We start from the raw sequence: 9,200 nt of genomic DNA, 5'->3' as shown, positions 1-9,200 counted from the left end.
GTTCAGAGATGAAATTCGGCGAGTTCACTATTCTCTACAAAGTAACAATCCAACTAACTACAAACTCTTGTTGGAGGGGAGCAGGAATTATTCCACATTGAGGGAGTTTGCTGTAATATTTTTCATTTTTGTCAAGATTAACAATGATTCAGTGCATATGTCACTATTAAAGGAAGGCAACAGTTTTCTATTTAGACATCAGACTACTGCAGTAGAGCAATGTCTGTAACCTTATGCTAGACCCAGCACCAGCACTGGAGCTCAGTGCTGTTGCTCAGAGCCCATAGGATTGGGCTCTGAGTAAGTAGACTTTGTTCCCTTGCATAGACTGGAGAAACTTGCACAGTACATGGTCTGTACTGTGTAGGTGGGGTGGGTGGGTGTAGATGAGGCTGGCTACAGCACAAGTGTGTTAGTGTTATGGAGGAATTGGGCTGCTGGTTGCTTGCTCTACAGGCCGGCCAATCGTAACCTGCGCTGGTGCAGCTGGGCTGCATGGTCTATGCCTTATTCAGTGCCAGTTAGGAGGATGCTGGAGGTCAACTTGGATAAGAGGACATTAATCCCCTTACACCAGGTAAAGCCCCAGCCTGCACAATGGGGCTTCTTGGATCTGCTCCAGCTAAATAACGGGTGCAATTCAGGATGCCCCATGTAAGGCCGGCAGGCCTGAGAAGGGGGTTCGGATACAGCAGAGGCCTCATCTGCAGATCCTGCCCCCCTCCTGGGCCTGTCCCACCCTCCATTCTGCTCTCCCCCTGCCCTGTTAACCCCTCCTCCCTCCTTTCTGCCCTCCCACTCCCCTCTTGGTGCACTGCTCTGCACTTCTTTTACCTCCTTTTTGGCACAGATGCACCAGGGTGGCTGGCAGGAGGTAGAATTGTGCCTTTAACAGGATGAGATAAGACATGCAGCCCAATCTCCTCTGACAGTGGCCTGTCTCCGTTGTGTGAAAAGTTTGTGTGCAAAACATACTCTGTCACCTGTAACTAAGGTGGCACAGTATCTTAACACATCTGAGTGTGGGAAGACTTCCTTCCACTGAATAAGGGCCAAATGCTCTTTTTCATGTAACCACTCCTGACTGGAAGGGTGGGCTAAACTTGCCCCCAACTCACTGAGTCTTTTCAAATGCAGGAGTTCTTTCCTGTTTCCTCAAACATATTAAAATAGTTAGGGAAAATGGGAATGAGAGCCCACACAGTTTTCCAAGTAAATGTCATAGAAGTCCAATAGGACTTACTTCTGAATAAAACACTGGAATGAGATTAGCCTGTTGTTTTATTTTATTGTTTGAGCTTCCAAATATTTATTGATATGGAAATGTCGTACCTTTAAGAGTGTTAAGGTTTGGGCAGGGGGAACCCAGCGTACAAACTCTGTAGATGCCACAGTTCTTCAGTGCTGGCCTAATTCTCATCCACACTATACCTGAATGTATGTGCTAGATCTAAATTGCCACATTAATTTATAATGCTTATGGTCAGAGTTAAGGCAGAACAAACACAGGACACTTCTTAGGATGCTAGTTGCATCGAGAGCTTGCCTGGAAATCAGTCTCAATGGCACTATACCATGAAAACAACTAAATCTGCATTAGCTCAGTGAGGATGCAATCCTAACCAACTTTCCAACACTGACATAGCTGTGCCAAAGTGGCATGCATTGCATCTTGCAATGAGCTCGGAGGCAGCGAGGGAGAGCAAGGCGCGGAGCTCGTGTGGCGGGCCATCACAGGCTGGGGTAAGGGCCGGGTGCCCATTGGAGGTGGGGGACCCCCTGGGGGCCGGATGGGGACCTGCAGCGGGCTGCAAGTGGCCCGCAGGCTGGGGTTTGGGCACCCCTGCCCTAACCCAATGAATGTCCCCTTCCCCCGAGAGGTTGCCTGGTGTACTTAGGATGCCACAGCAGCCATTTTCGGCACTGCAGCAGCCTCATGAGCCGGGCAGCTCAGGATTGGGTTGCCCATCCTGCTACACCAAGTGCTTAGGGGGAAAAAAAACCCAGAAAGTGTGTGTGTGCTAACTCACTGGAGTTATCTACTTTATCAGTTCTTAGCACATAGTTATGTATGAGATAGAAAGATTTGTACAAGATGAAAAATTTTTAGGCAAATCAGGTGCTGGGAAGCACATTTCATAACCTGAAACCCAAATTCCATTCCCCAGCATAACAAGGGGTAATGGTGCAACGCAAAATGCTAAGAACTTCTGCATGCTTACTTGTCTCCAATAAGAAATAATGCTTTGTTGCAAATATGAAGGTTTAATTACCTCTGTGCTTTCTTTAATTGTCTGTTATTTTGGAGTGCACGAAAGAAGGGCTCTTTTTTTGGTAAAAAAAAAAATTATTGTTATGAGGCAACTTCTGAAGCAAAGATAAATCATTATATTTTCTCATCTAACTGCACTTAAATCCATACATATCTGTGACAAAGATAAACTATCAATGAACAGTAAGAACTAGAGATTATGCAGATTTTGCTTTATATCATTCCTTGCCGTAGAGGTAATTTCATTGCAAACATTTACTGCATGTTTAGATAAAATAGCACCAGAAATTAACTTGGCTTTTTCACTCCTTAGAAAAAGGTCATTTTTCAACTTCTGATTACAGATATTTGTTCAACATTTGTTATGGAAGTGACTGCATAGTTTTGAAAGTGTACTCTGCTGAATCAAACTCACTTTAGGATGAAATCCTAACCCCTTATGTCAGTACTTTCCAGCACAGGCATCGCAGTGCCAATGGGACATGTGCTGCATCCTGCAGTTGGGTGTCACTCACGGAGGCCTCCTCAAAGTCAGGGAATGTTTGTTTCCTTACCTCAGAGCTGCATTGCCCTTACGTTAGTGCTGGAAAACACTGACATAAGGGGTTAGGATTGCTCTCTCTCTCTCACACACACACACACACACACACACACGCAAATACCCCTATATTTCTGTTGTCCATATCTGTTCCTATGTCACTCACTGCACATACCTCCTCCTCCTCATACCTCTTTCCTTTTCCCTCACATTTTTTTTATCACTTCAGAGAGATGTTATAATGTTCTTTCCCCCAAGTTGCTGATGGTGTTCTATTGGGACTTTTGTCATAATAAGTTTCCTGCAGTTGAGCACCTTCAGGATGTTCCCCTTCAGGGATTACCAAGTCAGCAAAGCTGGAGACCAAAACAAGCCTCGTTAGACTAAAAACAGAAACCCAAGTCTGAAAATACTTGTGCGGCTTTGTTGAGTTTGTTGTAGAATGGCACTTGCAGAGTGTTCTCAACATGAAGATCTCCAGAGAGATACTTACTTCACCCTTTGCTTTTGGCAACAATTTATAAAAATAGTTTGTCAAATCAGGATGTGGAAAGCCAGAAAACGGTGCTTCAGGGGTTGCCAAGGAAACAATCGAATTCTCTGGAAAGCTGGAGGGCCTGAGGGCACCACAGGGTGACAGCTGAATCTGGAAAGAGAAGAGGAGGCTTAGTGGCGCCTTGCAAATGAAGTTAGCAGTGCTGTGGAATTCATTTGATAGTCAAATTTTGGCACTTTTTGCAGGTTGCCTCATCAGTAACAATATCCTTTAACACTCCCATTCTTGCTTGTTCTGATTTTAACATGGTGACATTTCTGAAGAATTTTCCTTCCAATTTACAGAGCTTCATCAATATTCACATTGTGCTGGCTATCTGTTATTCCACTGAATATATTACATACATGAGGAAAAAAATCATGGATGGAGAAGATCAGCGGTGCTCAAAGTGCCGACCAATGTGCACTGCAAATGGATTCCCTGGCACGACTGAGGCAAACCGTTCTGCCTGGGAGCCACTAATCCTCCAATCTCCCCCAAGCCACATCTGTCTGGAACTCTGAGCGCACAGCCAGCTGGGGCAACAGAACATGGAAGCAACTGGCCGGCATGCGGTTTGGGGGAGATTGGGGAGGAGGATTAGCGGCTCCCGGGCAGAACGGTTTGCCTCAGTCACACAGCAAAGGGGTGAGCACATGTGCCAGATCCGGCCCTTGAGCCATGGTTTAACCTGCCCTAGAGTAGACTATGAGAAACCAAAATTACAAAATATTGCTCATACCTTTGAAATCTCTTGCCATCCTACAATCAGAAAAATCAATGTGTTGCTTTGTATTGATGCATGAAATTCTTCTGAGAACGCTGGTATAGAAGGTGATCTTATTGTGCGCTGGATGACCTAAAATCTGTGAAACATGCTCCCTTTCAGACTTGCCTCCTCCATGCTTGACTCCTACTCTGTTTTTAAGAGTTTGCTTTATAAATATATAGGTCCCCCTATTAGTCTAAGGCTGCAATCCTAACCACACTTTCCTGAGAGTAAGCCCCATTGAACAAAATAGGACTTACTTCTGAGTAGACCTGCTTAGGATTGTGCCCTTAGTCTTGCTATGCTTTCTGATGATAACAGGAAGCATGAATCCACCTTAATGTGCATGTGAGCAGTGGTGTAGCATTTGGGGGTTGGAGTGATATTCCCTGGGTACTACACTGGAGTGTCACGTGAGGGGGTGCCAAAGGAGACTCAGCCAAGATGGCAGCTACCAACTCTTAGTGTTTTGGCAGCTTCTGGTGGGACCTGTCCATGTGGGATCCTATCCCTGTAACCCCTCCTCAGAATGCTCCCTGGCTCTTCTCCAACTTACAGCAGCTATATAGCTAGCATTGGTCTAAGCAAACCCATAGGTGACCAGAAGGCCTTTGCAGAGGTAAGTAAAAAACTTTTTAACTTACCTCTACTTTATTTTTTAATTGTCTTTCCCCTCACAGCCTCTGCCAGTGGAGCTTCAGTGGAGCTCTGTCAGCCAGCGATATCGCTGAACAAATCCATGTTGCTCCACGCAGGTGGATGAGGCCTGGGAAAGGGATCAGAATTCACCACGTGCCATCGCCCCTGAAACCACTCCTTTCCCAGGCCCAATCCTGCTCCATAAGCTCCCCTTTTCACCCTCTCCTAATCCTGTTCAACCCACTTCCCAGTCTGTTCCACCCCCTGCATGGGCTCACCTCTGCCAGCAGGTCTCCATCCATCTGCTCGAAGACTCCAGCTTTCTTGTTGGTGTGCCAGCTCCCTGCACTGCTGCAAAGCACTTTACAACACTCTTGCGGCACCCAGCACTGGCAGAGCATGCATTCTGCTGGCACTTTCTTTAGTGCCTAATGCTTTGGCATCATTATTATATTCTTAGTTTTAAATATCTTTTGATTTAAGGCAAGGGAAGTTTGAAAGCAAGCCGTTATATGCAGGAACAAAGATGATTTTTGCAAGGAATACAAAAACTTGTCCCTGCCTCCTTCAAACACACATACTTTTTTATATGTTTCTAAAAATACATGAAATAACTACTTTTGTTCTTTGTCTGTTTGTACAGGCTGAAGAACAGAACTGTAAGGAAAAAAACACAAGAAAGCTCTATAATCAACTTGCTTCTCCGGACCTGAGAATCAAGAGGCTTCAAGGAGACACACTATACAGAAGTCACTTGAAAGACAGGCATTTGAGATTGCAGAGAATATTCCAAAGACTTGGACATCTAACAAAACAAGAATCAAATTTAGAACCGAACTGATATGTTATAATTGAAGATCTTACTAGAAACTTCCGTCAGAAAGACAGCAGGGAAAATGGCTAAATATGCAACATGCTTGGTGAGGGGGGAGGCTTGCTTTTAAAAAGACCTCTTTGAACTCACTTTCTGTCCGCAGTCAACTGAAAAATTCCTGTGGGAATCCTGTGAAGCAGAAGAGAAAGGCTTAAATCCAGATGCATGAATGGAATCACACTTGTGGAAAAGGGTTCCCCTCCCCAACTGTGGCTGAGATGGTGAAGGTCACTCAGCTGAAGTGTTCCCTGAAACAACCAAGGCACAGTGGGTGAGAAGACTTTGAACTGGTCCTTAGGCAGTGAATTGGATGGTGAACATAATATGGAATATAACAATTGTATGGTTTTAGAATATCCATGCAATGTCTAAGGCAGAATCTTTTTTAGCTTTCTTTAAAAAGAGAAAGAACTGCAGTCTGCAAATCTGTGGCAAAGGCTCCTAAAAGTGGGTAACACTAACTTTTGGAAACCACATTTTAATTGCAGGGACCAAAAGGTCTTTCCACCTTCAAGCAATACAAATCTTTGCTGCAATTAAAACATATTCTACAAAGTCCTGATCATTTCGAGGAATGATTACTTGAATACACAGCCCAATCCAGTCCTCCCCCCCCCCCGCCCACACCCCCTGCATCCTAAAAGGGTGCACTGTATCCAGTGGGAGGATGGATTGGGAGGCTTTAGCAGGGAAAGGAAATTTAAATATCCTTTAAACCCTGCAAAAGCCTCCCACTCCACAATGGGTCTACTTGGACCTACACTAGTGATTGCACTGGTACAAGTCTGAAAAGATAATGGTGGCAGGGAGGCTGTTGCCAGAGGAATAGGATTTGGTGTGTACCACACAAACCCCTTCCCCGGAGAAGACCTCCAATGACCTTGGCTGGGCTGCTGGATATGGTGGTGCCACCGGGGATAGGACTGGGCTGTTAGTCCCTCTATTGTTGAAATACTTTATATGCACATTCATTCTTCATGTATAGTAGACGTGTTTAATTCCAGTTCCAGATGCTTCGATATAATATTCCCTGTCACCACGGTTAGACATCCAACATTGACTCAAAGTAGATTGAGTTCTTTGATTGATAACATTTTGCATAATATATGAATCGTGTATGGCATGTTCGTGTATGGCAAATGGCTACCTGGTTCTTTGCAGTTACCTGGTTATGCCCCTTATATGCTGCTTGCAATAGCTATGTCTATATTATACACCCATAACATTTGTGGTGTTTTGTTTTTAAACTTCTCAACATGTAGCTTCCACCAGTCTGCTTTACTTTGCCACCTTTTTTCTTTTCAGCCTACAGTAATAATGACTGGTGATACTTTAATGCATATTTAGCAATGTGAGTCACTGAGAGATCCATTACCAATTAATGAGGTAATGCTAGCCGTGACTCAACATCGTTCTCTTTGCTTCTGTTTCCTGTTATGTAGCCATTTTGCATCATGTTGTCTCGTTAGCTGCCTGGTGGTGATTTGGAAGATAACAGTGTTGCAGGGCTATTCAGTATCGCAACTGCAAAATATTCCGTCAAAGCAATCCTGTTCCTATTGTACAGCAAACATCTCCATTATTTGTAATAGTTCCTGTGACGAATTCCTCTTTTAACACGAATGGGGTCTTAATTGCTGATGGCACATATTTTCTATGATGATTCTAGAGGGGAGGTATTTAAATAGACAATTGTGTTGCTGAGAGAGAGAGAGAGAGAGAGAGAGAGAGAGAGAGAGAGAGAGCAATAAAAACAGACTTTCTGCCCAGCTCTTAAATAGCTTAGTGAAGTTTTAAAAAGTGACATAAATATTAAAGAGTCCTCTTCCTAGGCAAGTTTTAAATATTAATGACTTTATTAATTTCTTCTTCCCAGCCCTGGAGCAGATCTTGGCGATTAGGTGATACAGGATAATGATTTTGTTTGCCTGAAATTTAAGCAGAACCTTTGAAAGGGTTAGAGCTGTTTTTGTTAGCTTGGATGTTTGTTTCCTCATCCTCGTGAATGAGTGACGTGAATGACTTAAGAGGATAAGCTGTGAACTGGGAAGTTCCCAGTTCAAATCTTGATTCAACCCTGAATTTACATGCTGAGCAAATGACTCCCTCTACCTCTGCACTATGAGGGATCGTGATAATAACTATGTAACAGGGTTGTTGTTGGTTGGATATTCGGGTAATGCATGTGGAAACACTCTGGAGTATTAAATATATGGTAAGAATTGTAACTGTGGACAATGATTAAATCTACACCTGCTAAAAAACTAAAATTCAGGTTCTGGATGTCTCCTTTATAAAAGCTGGTTTGCCCCACACTTTCCTTTTTATGCAAAAGCTCCAGACATCTGTGAACAGAATCACTGTAAGCACTAAATGTGTGCAGGTAAAAACATGCACACCCAAAGCTATTTTATATTGAGTTAGACCATTTGACCATCTAGGTCAGTGATTTTCAACCTATTTTGTCTCAGGGCACACTGACAAGGTACTAAAATTGTCAAGGCACACCATCATTTTTTTTGACAATTGACAAGGCACACCATGCTGTTGCTGGGGGGCTCATATCCCCCAATAGTCCTACTAATAAATGACCCTTCCCCAAACTCCTGCGGCATACCTGCAGACTATTCGTGGCACACCAGTGGGTCATGGCACAGTGGTTGGAAATGGCTGATCTAGGTTAAGAATTCCTACTGTGATTGGCCACAGCTCTCCAGGATTTCAAACACCAATCATTCTCAGTCTTATCTGGAGATGCTGGGCAGGTTCAGTGTCAGGAGCCCTGACACCACCTCAGTGCTCATTGCTTTCATGCAGAGTGGCAGAGTGCCTTTCTTAGGACTCATTCAGGTTGAAGGGCAGTTTGCCAAGGGCTCCCTGAACCTGGGCATGACCCTTATGCCAGGACTGAAACACAAACGTTCTGAATGCAAAGTACATTTTCCTATTAATAGGAAAGGACCCACCGTATAGAAAACGATATTCCTGTTGGACACACCAACACAGAAGCTTACCACACTGCCAAACTGGTTCATTTGCAGGTACTGGGAAACATAAATTCCATAAGAATAACCATATTCATCTGTTACAGCAAAAAAATTATGAATCTTAACAAACCAAAACCTAAGAAATATTGTATAACCCTCTGTGGACTACAGTCCACTTAATCAGATCAATGCATAGAGTGTCCTCCTCAGCTGGTAAGTGCATGCACACACACATAAATACACACGGTTGCAGACAAAAAGGAAAGATGTAAATAGTGAGGGGAAATGGCCATGAAACTTACTGCCCAATTCTATCTAGGGCCTATAGCATTGGATCCTGTGTAAGGCCTATTGTGGAGCAAAAGTTCCATCATGGTAGTGTGCACTAAAGCTGCTCCACTGGTCCAGGTAAGGTGGTGATGGAGGGAGATTGTAGGTGGGTTATTGGTGATTTAGGAGAAATTGGGGAGGGGAAGTCAGGAGCCAGGGAATGGGCTGGAGGGGTGATCTCAGTGGGAAAAGCACATGCCAGATGCAACTCCCCTCCCCATTTTCTAACCCACCTTGCCCCTTTTCTCTCCTGAGA

This window comes from Tiliqua scincoides, chromosome 1, assembly GCF_035046505.1.
Source record: "Tiliqua scincoides isolate rTilSci1 chromosome 1, rTilSci1.hap2, whole genome shotgun sequence".
NCBI lineage: Eukaryota > Metazoa > Chordata > Lepidosauria > Squamata > Scincidae > Tiliqua > Tiliqua scincoides.
The sequence above is the reverse complement of the archived record's forward strand: the minus strand, read 5'-3'. Positions refer to the sequence as shown.